Here is a 12,780-nt window from a genome sequence, read left to right on the forward strand (position 1 = left end):
AAAGGGAGGCATGCTCCCATCACTGCAAGACATTAAATAAAAAAAATAATAAAAAGCAGGGTGAGGGGTGGGGGGTAAAAAAACCTTAAAAATATATAATAAAATATGTACATAATTTAAAAGATTACTAAGAAAAGTTAATTAAGATTAAAAAATCAGAACCCAACAACTTTCTTGGAGGAAATTGTCGTTTATTTGTTTGTTTACAGCAGTCAGCTGGAATTGACGTCTTGAATCTAGCCATTTGCAGTCAAATGCGACACTCATGCACTAAATTATACTCAAATCCTAGCTTTCAGCAAATCAATCAGATTTTGAATTGCGTGTCGTTAATTTCGTGTATACGGCTGGAATTTCTTGAATTTGACTGTTTGATTGACTGTCAACTTCGACAAGCACTAAACTATGCAGGAAATCGTTTTAGCAACAAAGTTTCAAAAATGAAAGTTAGCGTATGAACTGTATAGTCCGTGACATATCGATTTATTATTTTTTTCTTTGCTGACCATGAAACTCAATGTAATTGTTTTGGAAATGCAAATGGTTACTTGAAACCAAGGTACAAAAGTAATGCGCCTGTTTGAATTTAGTTTAATGTTTATCAATAACTTCGACGTTTAGTATAACAATCCTTCGTAAAAATGATATTTTTTTCACTAGTCTGTATTTTAGTTTTTTTTACTTAGACATTTCGAGATTCGTATTATTTGTAATAATGTTTGGGTGTTTATTAGCTAGTGTTTTTTTGATAAAGGAATTTTGTGTTATTAGTTTCTGCAAATCATTTTCAGACTGAAGTTTTTCAACTTCTTTAATAGCATGATGTATCAACTAAGTGTTGTAAACAAGTTTACCTTGATAAAACTTGTAAATTACATTAATGGTAGAAAAAAATAAAATTAAAACAAAATATTTTAAAACTATTTTTCGCTTTTTCTCTTTTGTTTTTCATTTTACAAAAGAAATAAAAAAATATTGCGCTTTTAAAGGGGCCTGGAAACTAGTCGAAATGTAGGCTATCTCTTTTACTATTTTTTGACTATATAGGGTTGCCAAAAAGAAAAAAATTCTGCATTTTTGAACAGAGTCTAGTCGGAAATCAACCATATACTTTGACTTTTGATGGGACAAATCTGTTGTACAAAGCAAGATTTTTCCCAACAAAAGACTTAGTATATTTTTAACTTAAGACCACACCCCATTCAAAAGCGCAGACTTTTTTTTCCTAAGGTCAATTTTCCCGCCAAAAGACTTAGTTTTTTTCCCAACTTTTTGTATCTTTTAAAAGCGCAGTATCTTTAACCTTGATAAATTTTCCTGCCAAAAGACTTTTCTGACTTTTTTTCCCAGTCGCTTTGAAAGATTCGTTCGCTTTTAAAGCGAAAATTTTTAATCTAAGACAATTGTGTCGACTTTTTCATCGGACACTAAAAAAGTACAGCATTTATCCAAAATCAGTTTATCACGATCTGCTTTGCCTTGCTTCACTCTTTGGTGATTCCAGTGAACGTTCCGATGTTCGTTTTTGAATCTAGGAGGAAAAATCACAATAAAGTATAAGTCGTAATGCATTTCTGTAGCTAATGTTTAAGTTAGACGGTTAACGTATATTATTTCCCTAGTTATAAAGAACAGGAATACCAGCGTGGTGAAATTATTGCAACCTATGCGAAATAACAACCCCCACTAAAATTGATGCTATATATTTTGGCATAATTTACAAAACAACATCAATTAATAGCATTTCATGCATGGTTTCGTAAAGCAATCAAAACAATATTTTTGAGGTTCTGTGCTAACTTTTGTCTCTATTTACAGCGGGACCTAACGCCTTTTCAATTTTTGCAAGTTTGATAACTTCTTGAGATGCTAATTTCAGAATCCTGTTTTGATTAGTAAAATCTCTTTAAATCGACAAAAGAAATGACTAGAAATCACAAAATTGGTGCAAAGTTTTGTAGGACTTAAGTGTTAATCATAGCACCCTTAAGCTACGTTTAGCTGAGTCTTGAGGGTGCAGTAAAACCATTATTTTCACAGATGTTGTTTCAGGTTAAAATGTGCTTTGAGGAGGTAAATTTATATCAGCTATGTTTCAGCAATGTGTCTAAGAAATCTTTCAGAAATTTCACCGAAGAGATAACGTCCGAAAATTATCCAAAATATAACGTTCAAAATTTAATGTTTGAAATTTTTTCCAAGTTATGTATCATTACCCCTGTGGGATCTAAAAAATTGAATTTTTTTTTCCTTTACACAGGTTTTGTTTCAGTCTAATTCGTGTTTTGTAGGCATGAATTTACATAAACTATGTTTCAGTAAAGCGTCTGAAATATTTGTCCGAAATGAGATAAAAGGTGTCAGAACATCAAACGTCAGAAATAACACGTCCAAAAATTTTTGCAAGTATAAATGTAGAATGCTTTAATTGCGATTTGATTGCCAGCATACGCTTAAACTCTCAGTTCCAAGCTCAACTAAATCCTTACATCATTTTAGTAAATGGTTGGAAACCAGGAGTAACAATTTTGGTAGATCGTCCAGTGTGATCAAAAGGGTGAGGGTACATGTAGTTATGACATAAGTTTCGGAAGACTAAATGGCCTTTGTACAGGGCAAAAAAGTCTCCCGCCCTCAGAAACTTGCACTTTAGTGAAGAGTCACCGCAAATGGGTCCCCAGATTGACAGTGATTTCGTCTTTTATTGATTTTATTCATATCTTTTTGCATTTTTCAATTTTTTATTATCCTATTAACATGTTTTACACGGCCCCATAAGCTATATTAGCTTTAAAATCCACCGTGTTTAAATAAAAGACGTTGTTGTTGTTGTTGTTGTTGTTGTTGTTGTTGTTGTACATAAGGAAAAAGAATTGGCCTCTGATCACAGGTTCTTGTTTTCTGGATCAGTTCAAATAGTCTCCCAGAAGAATTTGGAAGAAGATGGGACTTAGAGTCACCAAGAAGATATGCATTTTACTTTTAAAAAAAGGCGTAAGCTGTACTCACCATTAGCTATGACAGAGATAAGGTCCTTTCCAATCTTTTTATTATTTAATTGTTCCGTTGTTATTGAAATCAGTCACCTAGAAGCTGTAGGAAAAAGCAAATAAATCAATCCTTTCTCGCTCGTTATTGGAGATTACAGTGTTAACAACTGAGAATCATGGACCAAAATTTCTGGCAGCTGACTTGTTGCATTATTGTTGCAGGTATAATTAATGTACTTTAAAGAAGAATCTTTCCTTAGCACTGGCAAATGATTGTGGGAGATTCATTTATGACGTTGCACCTGTATGGGGTCTGGTTTATAATGAAATAAAAGGTTGTCCCCCTATCCCTGGCCCAGCCAGTGTTGGATTTCATATCATCAACCAAAGGTGAATGGTTGGCGTTGTGCATGATTATTACAAAACCCCACTAAATTACTGTCGCGATCCGTAAACATTCAAATAGTTAAAGGAGTTCAGTCAAGGTATTTTGAGTTATTTTGGCCATGTACAAAATCAAATTGAAGGAAACCTGAAAATAGCAGGTTACTAAGATAGAAAAACAGCTAAGAGATAATAATAAACCACAAAGAAACAAGGATGGTTAAGGATGGATAAGGTTAACACGGCGGATTACAAACTCTTCCTTTAAATTAGCTGATGTATAGTCTCCTTCTCGATCAGCCGTTATTTGCAGGGACATGGCACAACGCTTCAGCCTAATCTCTCTGGAAAGAAGCATTACATGATCAGGGCTTGAAAAAAACTTGAAATATCCAGCTTAAATGCCATTTGGACAAGCATGCATGCAGCTCTGAAAATTTTCCTTCCACTGGGCAAGTCTTATCTTTAAATACTTTTTTTTTATTTATCTGGCAGATGACTTGCCAGGGCCCTTGCCCTTAGCCTTGAAGGAGGCTATCCGGTGCATGGTTTTTAACCGACTCCCAGTTCAAAAGGGAAACATTTTTTGGAACATTAGAGAAGAAACTATATTCACCTGCTGCAAATAAACAAAGACGCTCTTTCCAAATCCTTGCAAACTGTTCCATCATCCTGAATCGTCCACAAACTATTAGAATAAGCGTTTTAATAAATAACTGTATTCTTGCTGACAGTATTAGAGATCCAGCCAGGATGAGTCAAATCATTAAAGGAAATTGGAAAGGACCATGCAGTCATCCAAAATTCAGAATATCAAACACAGAGAATTGCAATAACATTTTTTTTACAGTGTTGACAGCCTGGTGAGAGATTCCAAAACAATTCAGTAGCTATTTCAAGACTACTGAAAATGTTCACTTTGTGTCACCCAAGAGGATTTAAAAAAAGGAGAGGCCCTAATTAAGACGTTGCAGAACAAACTCTTGGACAAAACAAACAAACAAACAAATAAAACAAGTCAGAACATTTAACAAGAAACTTAAAATTGTCCCCAGGAAACATTTAACAATACATGAAACAGTCCCAGTCTCCAAGGAATAATCGTTAATTACTGAAAAAGAAAACTGTACTTACAATTTGCAACTGACACAGGTAACTTCCTTTCCTATCTCTTCGTTAGTTGCTCCATTGTTAATGAAATCAGTCATCCAGAAACTGTCGGAGAAAGCAAAAAAGATCAATCCTTTCTTGCTAAGCATTGGAGAAAACTTAGGAAATGGACAGAAGCATGATGTTTAGGACTGAAATTTCTGGCAGCTGACTAACTGATAAAAGTCGTTGCTTAGTGCCGACAAATGATGGTGGAAGGTTGATTTCATAATGACCTTGTAGGCTCTGTTTCATTTGGTTTCATATGGAGTCCAAAAGTACCAAAAGTCTGTTATCCCAAGCCTACAGCTCACCAACTTACGTTAGGGTGGTTGGCCTTCAGTTATGCACTTATAATATGGCTCTTAGCATTTTGTGTAGAAAATTGCACGGATATAAGAGCCAAAGGTTGAGTTATTCTTTATAATTATTAAAATTTCAACCCGTGTGGCATTTTTGAGAATACGACGTCATTTACTCCAATTCTCAACTAAGACTTGGAACAAGGAAAACTCATAGTGGTCTTAAATTCTCCGAAATAAAGGTCCAAAAAACGTCAGCTCTAATGTTCGTGATAGATTGAAATTTAGCAAGATATCTAGGAAAGACCTATTGTACACGAAAATGTAAATAAATGGATATCGAGAATTTGATCATGGGGCACTTTAAACAAAAATCAATAAATCTTTAAAACGTACCTTATATGGTTATCATCCAATCTTCTGCCGTCTTCGCTGTTTCCAGTTCTCCAAGCTATCCCGTCTAATACGGTGCCCTTCACATATATGTAAAGAAATGAAAAGTACTGATGTCAAGATTTATTTAACCGGCCCCGAAATTGTACTCGGAGATACAACTGACAAGAATATACGAATCCAGGGGGAGGTGTCATACGAAGGCTCAACCAACTTCTGGTTTCAAATACCACGTGTAACATCTAGGAGAAAACGCCTTCCAAACTAAAATGTGGTGTTCCAATTTGATAAAATTCAGAGTAAATACCAAGAACCACTTCAAAAATGGCTACTTTTTCGGTGTAAAATAGAAACCTGTCTCGGAGAAAAGTTATTTTTACGTTGCAGGCTTGGAAGTTCCGTTGGAAATGAGTGCAAAATTGGCCTAAAGTGAAACGTGGAGCTTAGGCGGAAGTCTATGATTGCCATTTAATTCCAAAGACGATTTTTGCAATATACTAAGAATCTTAAACTGGTGTTAAAACTCAGAGGAAAAGTTTCCCTGTTTGCAAGGAATTAAAAAATTCTTCCAAGCAATTTCCTATTCTTTATTTGAACTGAAATGTAATGTTTAAGTCACGCATAAGACACCAAATGATTTTTTTGAATTTCTCGTCTCGAGAGGTACCTCCATAGAAAACGATTCAAAATTTCTGATCCCCAAACAACACAAGAGAGGATTCAAAATTTCAAATCCCCCAAAGAACACTAGAAAGGGTTCAGAATTTCTGATCTCCCAAAGAACATTAGAAAAGGTTCAGAATTTCTGATCCCCCGAAGAACACTAAAAAGGGTTCAGAATTTCTGATCCCCCAAAGAACACTAGAAAGGGTTCAGAATTTCTGATCCCCCAAAGAACACTAGAAAGGGTTCAGAATTTCTGATCCCCCAAAGAACACTAGAAAGGGTTCAGAATTTCTGATCTCCCAAAGAACATTAGAAAAGGTTCAGAATTTCTGATCCCCCGAAGAACACTAAAAAGGGTTCAGAATTTCTGATCCCCCAAAGAACACTAGAAAGGGTTCAGAATTTCTGATCCCCTAAAGAACTCTAGAAAGGGTTCAGAATTTCTGATCCCCCAAAGAACACAGGAGAAGATTCAGAATTTCTGATCCCCTGCAGCAAAGCCAGTGTTACATCCAATGTAGCCACATTAAATCATAACATTGAAGACAGGGTTTAGATCTTGCTGCCTGCCTGAACAATGTCTAATCAAAATATTTTTTCTTGATAACAATATTCAATTAGAAATTTTATACAAATATAGCATAATTCTTAACAGATTCCATACACAGTCTCAGATTATACTGAGAGAGTGATGAAGAACAAGTTTCTTCACAGCAGTCCATTAATATAAGTAATTGTAAACATCACATTGTATTACAATGATCTATGCACTTCAAAATTACAGTAGCTGTAAGTCTAAAAAAACAATATCAAACAGTACCTAAGAGGATAGGAAAGTTCAGAATTGACCAAACAAGTGAGATTACTCAAACTGCACAACTGTAGGCATAAATGCAGACTCCACTTCCTCTGGAAGAATTAGCTCACCTTGTGTGAAGGAAAAATTTCTAACAATTTCTGTTTAACATGGAAACAAGGCACCTCACTGTTATCAAACAAAAAGAGCGTTCAGGAACACTACAGTGCATTACAGGGATGACAATTAAAGACTGCAATTTACATGTACATTTAAATTTGCAGTTGATACATTTAAGTGGGTCAATGTACTCTACATTCATGTATACAGTGTCCTCCAAAAACCTGTTGTCATATAGCAGCGGCCATGGACTTTAGCTTTGCCCAACATGTTTTTACATCTTCAGTCTAACTTTTTGAGTGGGCTACCAGTTCATTCACACTTCAGTTACGCAACCAGTTTAACCATGCTCAAAGGAGAAGGGTGTGGGTAAAATTGTTTTTATAAAGACCTGACAGATATGGATGCAAGTATTGCAGCTAATGCTACAAGCAATTCTATTCTTTCTTTTCTAATTTGGCACACTCATCTTGGAGATGTTTCCTGGTAGCTGGCAATAGTTTGCTGTCCTCAGTTAAAGAAACCCTCCCAAAAACGATCATATCTTATTACTAGTTTATTACTAACTTCATGCTACTTGCAACTATCTCATTCCTGGTTGACGGATGAAAATCTCTATCTTTTTTCTATCCAAGAGGTTTTGTAGATAGAGGATAGCTATCTTTGGCATGGCTTAAAGTTAACTAATATCTATCCATCAGATAGTTAGGAAATAGATAGACTAGCTAAAAACTAGCTTCCTGTGTAGATATTCAACAGATACTTAGATGGCCTAGCTATCCACTAACTTGTCTATCCAAAAACCACCACTACTGTAGTAAGCCAAAAACTATCTGAAGTCTAGTCCTTATATTGAACAATAAAACACTATCCCATCTGTAGTTAGTAAAAAGATAGCCTATCTGAAAACTACCCATCACTCATATCGCACTGTGATAAGCTACCCAAAAGCCAGAGATAGTAAAAAGATAGCTGCCAATCTACAAATTATCCATCACTCATGTACATGTAGCACTTTAATATTAACCTAGCCAAAAGCTTTCTTAGTCACAGGTGGTGAATATATAGCTAACTATTGAAAACTCTTCATTACTCATTTTATATTGAACTTTGATACCTGCTCTTCAAATCCTAAACCTGAGTGAAATCTCTGTATTTACATAGGAAAATGTATAAATTACTCATAGTTTTATTTAAACCTGCTACAGTTGTACATTAAAATTTAATACCAAAAACCAGGCACATCCAGATGCAAAAGGAGGACAAAATCTGGCTGAAAATGAGTTTCCATTATGTTGCGATTTATCACAAAACTTACTTAAATTTAACATATATCTTTCAAAAATCCTGTTTGAAACACTTCTCAGCTACTTAAATTGGAGTCTAGTAAATGTTTACATTCTTCAGTAAATTTTCATGAAATGTAAACAGATTTCGTGACCGGAAAAGCACAAAATATTCTTGAAATGAATTTCAAATTTCAATTCCATTAATTTCTTCATGAAAGTATTTTTTTCAATTAATTTTATCCATGAATCACGTGTTTTTCAAATTATAGTAAGCCTTATGTACAAATTTCTGGAAGTGGTGAAAAGTAATTTTCCGTAACCTAGCTGTGAATTATATCTGCTGTTCTAAATAACCTCTATTTGCATAATGAAATGCCAAATTATAAAAAAAACCTTTGAAATACTGCCCAATTAAAGAGAACTTCAACCACCCTAATGAAAATAACATCAGTCTTTTGCAACTCAAGTAATAAGTGGCAAACAAAAGGTCTTGATAATGTAATATGCACATCTAACATAACCTCAAGAGCACCACCATCAACCTGAAAATCAAAAAGGTGAAGGATGTTGCTTTTTGATATCTTGTGTTTTAGTTGTTGTATAATAAATACATGTATGCCCACTTGATCCTAGACAAGATATACACTAGCTATATGAAGTATATGTAAACTACATGAGAGAGCTCACATTTATTGCACTTATTGTACTTTTACAATGAATGATTTTCCCAACGCGAAATTGTTCGTATATTGTTGTGTTGAATACAGTTGCTTTCATAACTCCTTTAGGAAATGAACATTTGCATTCACGAAATCAACAAGACTTAACAGTGTGTTAAAGCATCTGCATCTTCTGTAATCTTCCACGATCAATTTAACCGGCCAGAACGTTTCCAGTATTTCAAGAACCTTCACAAATTATGCAAGAAAATCAGTTTACCTTAGAAAGCTGCAGGGACCATAAGCTTTCTGTAAACCTGACGAGTGTAAGAGAAATCGCCAGCTGCTGGCAAATAGTTTGATTGCCACACTGTTTTGCCGACGAAACTTCATACTTTTCCACCTTTACTGGGATTTGACTCAACTGGAATAACAACGGACATCTGTAAACAATTTGTGACTGCTTTCCAACGTAGAGCAAGGCTATAAAATAACAGAGAGCTTTGTTATCGAATCCTAACAACATTCACCACGATCTTCGCCCGCCATTTTGGTGTTTCCGTCCGATCCCATAATCCTTCGGTGAATCTGATAAATGAATACTTTTGACCAGCAGATTCCCTTTCTAAAGGAGTCGGTTATTTGCGCGCAATTTCGAATCCAACATTGTCAATAGCAGCAAGAAACATGGAATGATTTGTCCAAGTTCAAATGAGTATCTTGATTGCTTCGGTGAAAGAAAGGCAAGTCGCAGAAAAGTAAGTATATCATAATTGTTGCTCAACATTATAGTTAGCTGCTCAATCTTTGAATCGAAATCAATGTTGTGGCTGAAGAAATTTCGTTGTTATATTTATTTCGCGATCACTGAAACACAAGAAAAACGTCTGTTCTCCTGATTTTATTAGCACCCGCAACAAGGAAATTATTCACACGCATTTCCTATGTATGAAATGCTTGCATAATAGCTTGTTAGTGTGCTTTTTGAAGAGGTAACTTAAAGTTTACACTGAATTGATTTGAAGCTACAGATCACGCTCAATACACTTCACTACCGCATTGCCTACATACTGCTCTTTATTCTTTACAAAAGAATACACTCCCGATCAATTGATTAATGAAAAATAATGTTAATTCTATCGCTATTTATAAAAATATTTAGCTTCAATTGCTTCATTGCAGAGCAGAGGGAAAAAAAAGGCAAGAATAGCGGCCGTCAATCCGAAACGAACACATTAAAGCAGAAACGGAGGTGGCGCAGACGGCAGCTGAGTCCTGATTAAAATTCTTGTTATCTTTGATGTGAACTTTAAATAACATCTTGTAATTCTGGAGCCTAAATTCATATCTTTTTGAATTGAAAATAAAACCTTTCACTGTCCGGCATGAAACTGCAATTTTTGTCTCGATCCTTTGGCGTGGTTTTAAATCGTTATAAATAATGACCTATCTGTGAATATTTCATTTGTGTACTTTTCTGATGCCCTTTGCTCTGTGATCCATTTTGTCTGTAATGTGTTTAAAGTTACTATCCAATCGTTACTTTTTAGCTATCAGTCATCTAGTTAATTTCTTGTGAATTATAAATAGACGGCTATTTCTGTCCTGTCACCTGATAAGGGGGATCAGAAATTCTGAATCCTTTTAAGAATTATAGGTAGATGACCGTTTTGTTCTGATAAGTTATGCAGTGGGGGATCAGAATTTTTGAATCCCTTTAAGTCATGTGGGATCAGAAATTCTGAATTGTTGTAGAATTATAAGTCGACAGCTCTTTCTATCATGTTGGCAGATTTGGTGGGGGAGGGGTATCAGAAATTCGCAATACTTTTAGAACCATGAACAGATAGCCGTTTTTGTCCCGTGAAGTGATGGGGATCAGAAATTCTGAATGCTTTTAGAATTATAAGTAGATGACTGTTTTGCTCTGACGGGTTGTGGACTGGGGATCAGTTTTTTGAATCTATTAAAGTCTTGGGGGATCAGAAATTCTGAATCCTTTTAGAATCATAGATAGATGACCGTTTTATTCTGATAAGTTGTGGGCCGGGAGATCAGAAAATCTGAATCTCTAAAAAAGGAAAGCGCGATGGGTGCACGATCTTTTTTACATTAAATTGTACATTTTGGTGAAATTGGATGTATTGTCCCTGGCGGACTCAACTGAACACTTCTTTTTCTCCTTCCAATAAGCCAAAACCAATCGGAAACACAAACTTTTTCGGCATCAAATACCAGTACCCTTCGGAATTGTTCCAAATTGGAATGCCACATTTTAGTTTGGAAGGCGTTAGAATCTAGATTTTCAAATTTTCTTTGGGGGAAGGTATGTCCATCCCTCCGCCCCCTCAGTTGGTTTCATCAACTGATATATGGCCCCTGGTCAAAATGTTCACTATGAATTTTCTCATTGAACGGTGTATTGATTTGTGTGTTGGAAGGTGTGAAAACACCCTGTTACTTTTTTGGGTTTCTGTCGGCTATACAACAATTTCTCATTTGCATAATTTTTCCTTGAGAAGGGTTTTCCTGTCTTAGTTGATAATTGCCCTACAGCAAAGCAAAGTCAGGTTTGATTAGGGTCAAACTGCAATCCCCTCTCCCCCTTTCCCCACTAAACAAGACAACTAAGTGAAGGGATGGTTTTCGAACTCTAAAAATCAAAATGATTACACGCCATACACTCCGCTATAATATATAGCCTACCATTACCGAGAGGTTTCTCACTATAAAAAAAAAAAAAAAAAAAAAAAAAAAAAACTCTCAAGTCGGGGTCAGTAGTGTCTACACGTATAAGCTACCAGACATTGTTTATACCATAATTAACAGTCATTGTTACCTCAGGTTTTGAGCTTTGACCATGCATGTGGTACACAGTCCTCTTCAGCCAGTATCAAGAAGCTCAAGATGATGAACAGTGACATCTTCCATATAAGTGCAAAACAAATCAAGCGGTAGTGACGCCTGAATACTTCCTTGCAGACTCACCTCGCTTACACGTCCTTAAACGTTACTTCGCCACATATCCAACACTGACAAACCTTCAGTATTCAACACCCACACCCTTCGGCTAAACACCAGCTTACGATACGAATAAATTACTTATCTTTTGGCTTTCGGCTAGTTCCAGGCTTTAAGATAATCTTTAACGATTTAATTGGATACTAAAAACTGAAAAAAAAAGGTAAAAATTATACTGCAAGGTTTGAAGTTAAGTTAAACAAAAATCTACATTTACAATAATAAAATCTAAGTTAAACTTAAGAACACTCTAACCTAGCTAGTAATAGGACTAAACATCAAAATACTAATGAAATCTAGTTCACATGTATATGAATAAATTACCTATCTAAGTGATCGAATAACAGAAAAGTTAATAGATAAATAAATGAATGAATGAACAAAGAGATAGATAAATCAATCAATCAATAAATACGTATATAAATACATAAGTGAAATCACTCCAAAGATCTAGTAGTGGGCAAAATTGTTGATTTTAAAAATAGAGATACTCTGTAATGGTAAATTACTTAAGGGTAGTTGGTTCCATGCCACAAAAGATCTTGGATAAAAAAAAAAAATTATAGACATTACAGCTGCACGGAAAGTGGCAACAGCGTAAACCATTTGGAAGTCGAGATACCCTGTCCAGAGGGAACACCTCAGATGGAAGTGGAATGCCCATTAAGCCTCGATGAATCTTGTAGAACATGGTTAATCTGGACAATAATCTACGTTGTTTGAGGGTGTGCCATCCGAGTTGTTTAATCATAGGAGTAACATGGCTTAATCTGGAATAGCCGTGCAAGACAAATCTAGCTGCGCTATGTAAGACCATTTCAGTCTGGTTAATATTACGATTAGTGCATGGGTTCCATACAAATCTAGCGTCTTAATCAAGACTGCCATCGTTCGTGCCAACCAAAAAAGTTTTCAAATTACTGAAAGTTCACCCTCGCTCTCCCCTTCCCGTTGCTGAAAATGGTATCCGGCACTGCTATGAACTAACACAAACAATACTTTTGTTACCTT

The 12,780-nt window shown here is 35.4% G+C and overlaps 2 long non-coding RNA genes across 2 annotated transcripts in view; one reads left to right on the forward strand and one right to left on the reverse strand.

Annotated features, from left to right (window-relative positions):
- LOC145497104 (uncharacterized) overlaps window positions 1-69 on the forward strand; it is a 2,577-nt gene extending 2,508 nt beyond the window's left edge. The window contains exon 3 of the long non-coding RNA XR_014050651.1: window positions 1-69. This exon is cut by the window's left edge and continues 434 nt beyond it. This is a non-coding gene — a long non-coding RNA (uncharacterized LOC145497104).
- A 2-nt stretch (window positions 70-71) lies between these two features.
- LOC145497103 (uncharacterized) lies at window positions 72-9,022 on the reverse strand. Its single transcript, XR_014050650.1, has 6 exons — window positions 6,705-9,022; window positions 5,222-5,298; window positions 4,509-4,589; window positions 3,991-4,062; window positions 3,010-3,093; window positions 72-1,531 (listed from the first exon to the last, which is right to left on the reverse strand). It is a non-coding gene; the product is annotated as an uncharacterized LOC145497103 (long non-coding RNA).
- Between the last annotated feature and the right edge of the window lie 3,758 nt (window positions 9,023-12,780).

Source organism: Orbicella franksi, chromosome 9, assembly GCF_964199315.1.
Source record: "Orbicella franksi chromosome 9, jaOrbFran1.1, whole genome shotgun sequence".
NCBI classification, from domain to species: Eukaryota; Metazoa; Cnidaria; class Anthozoa; order Scleractinia; family Merulinidae; genus Orbicella; species Orbicella franksi.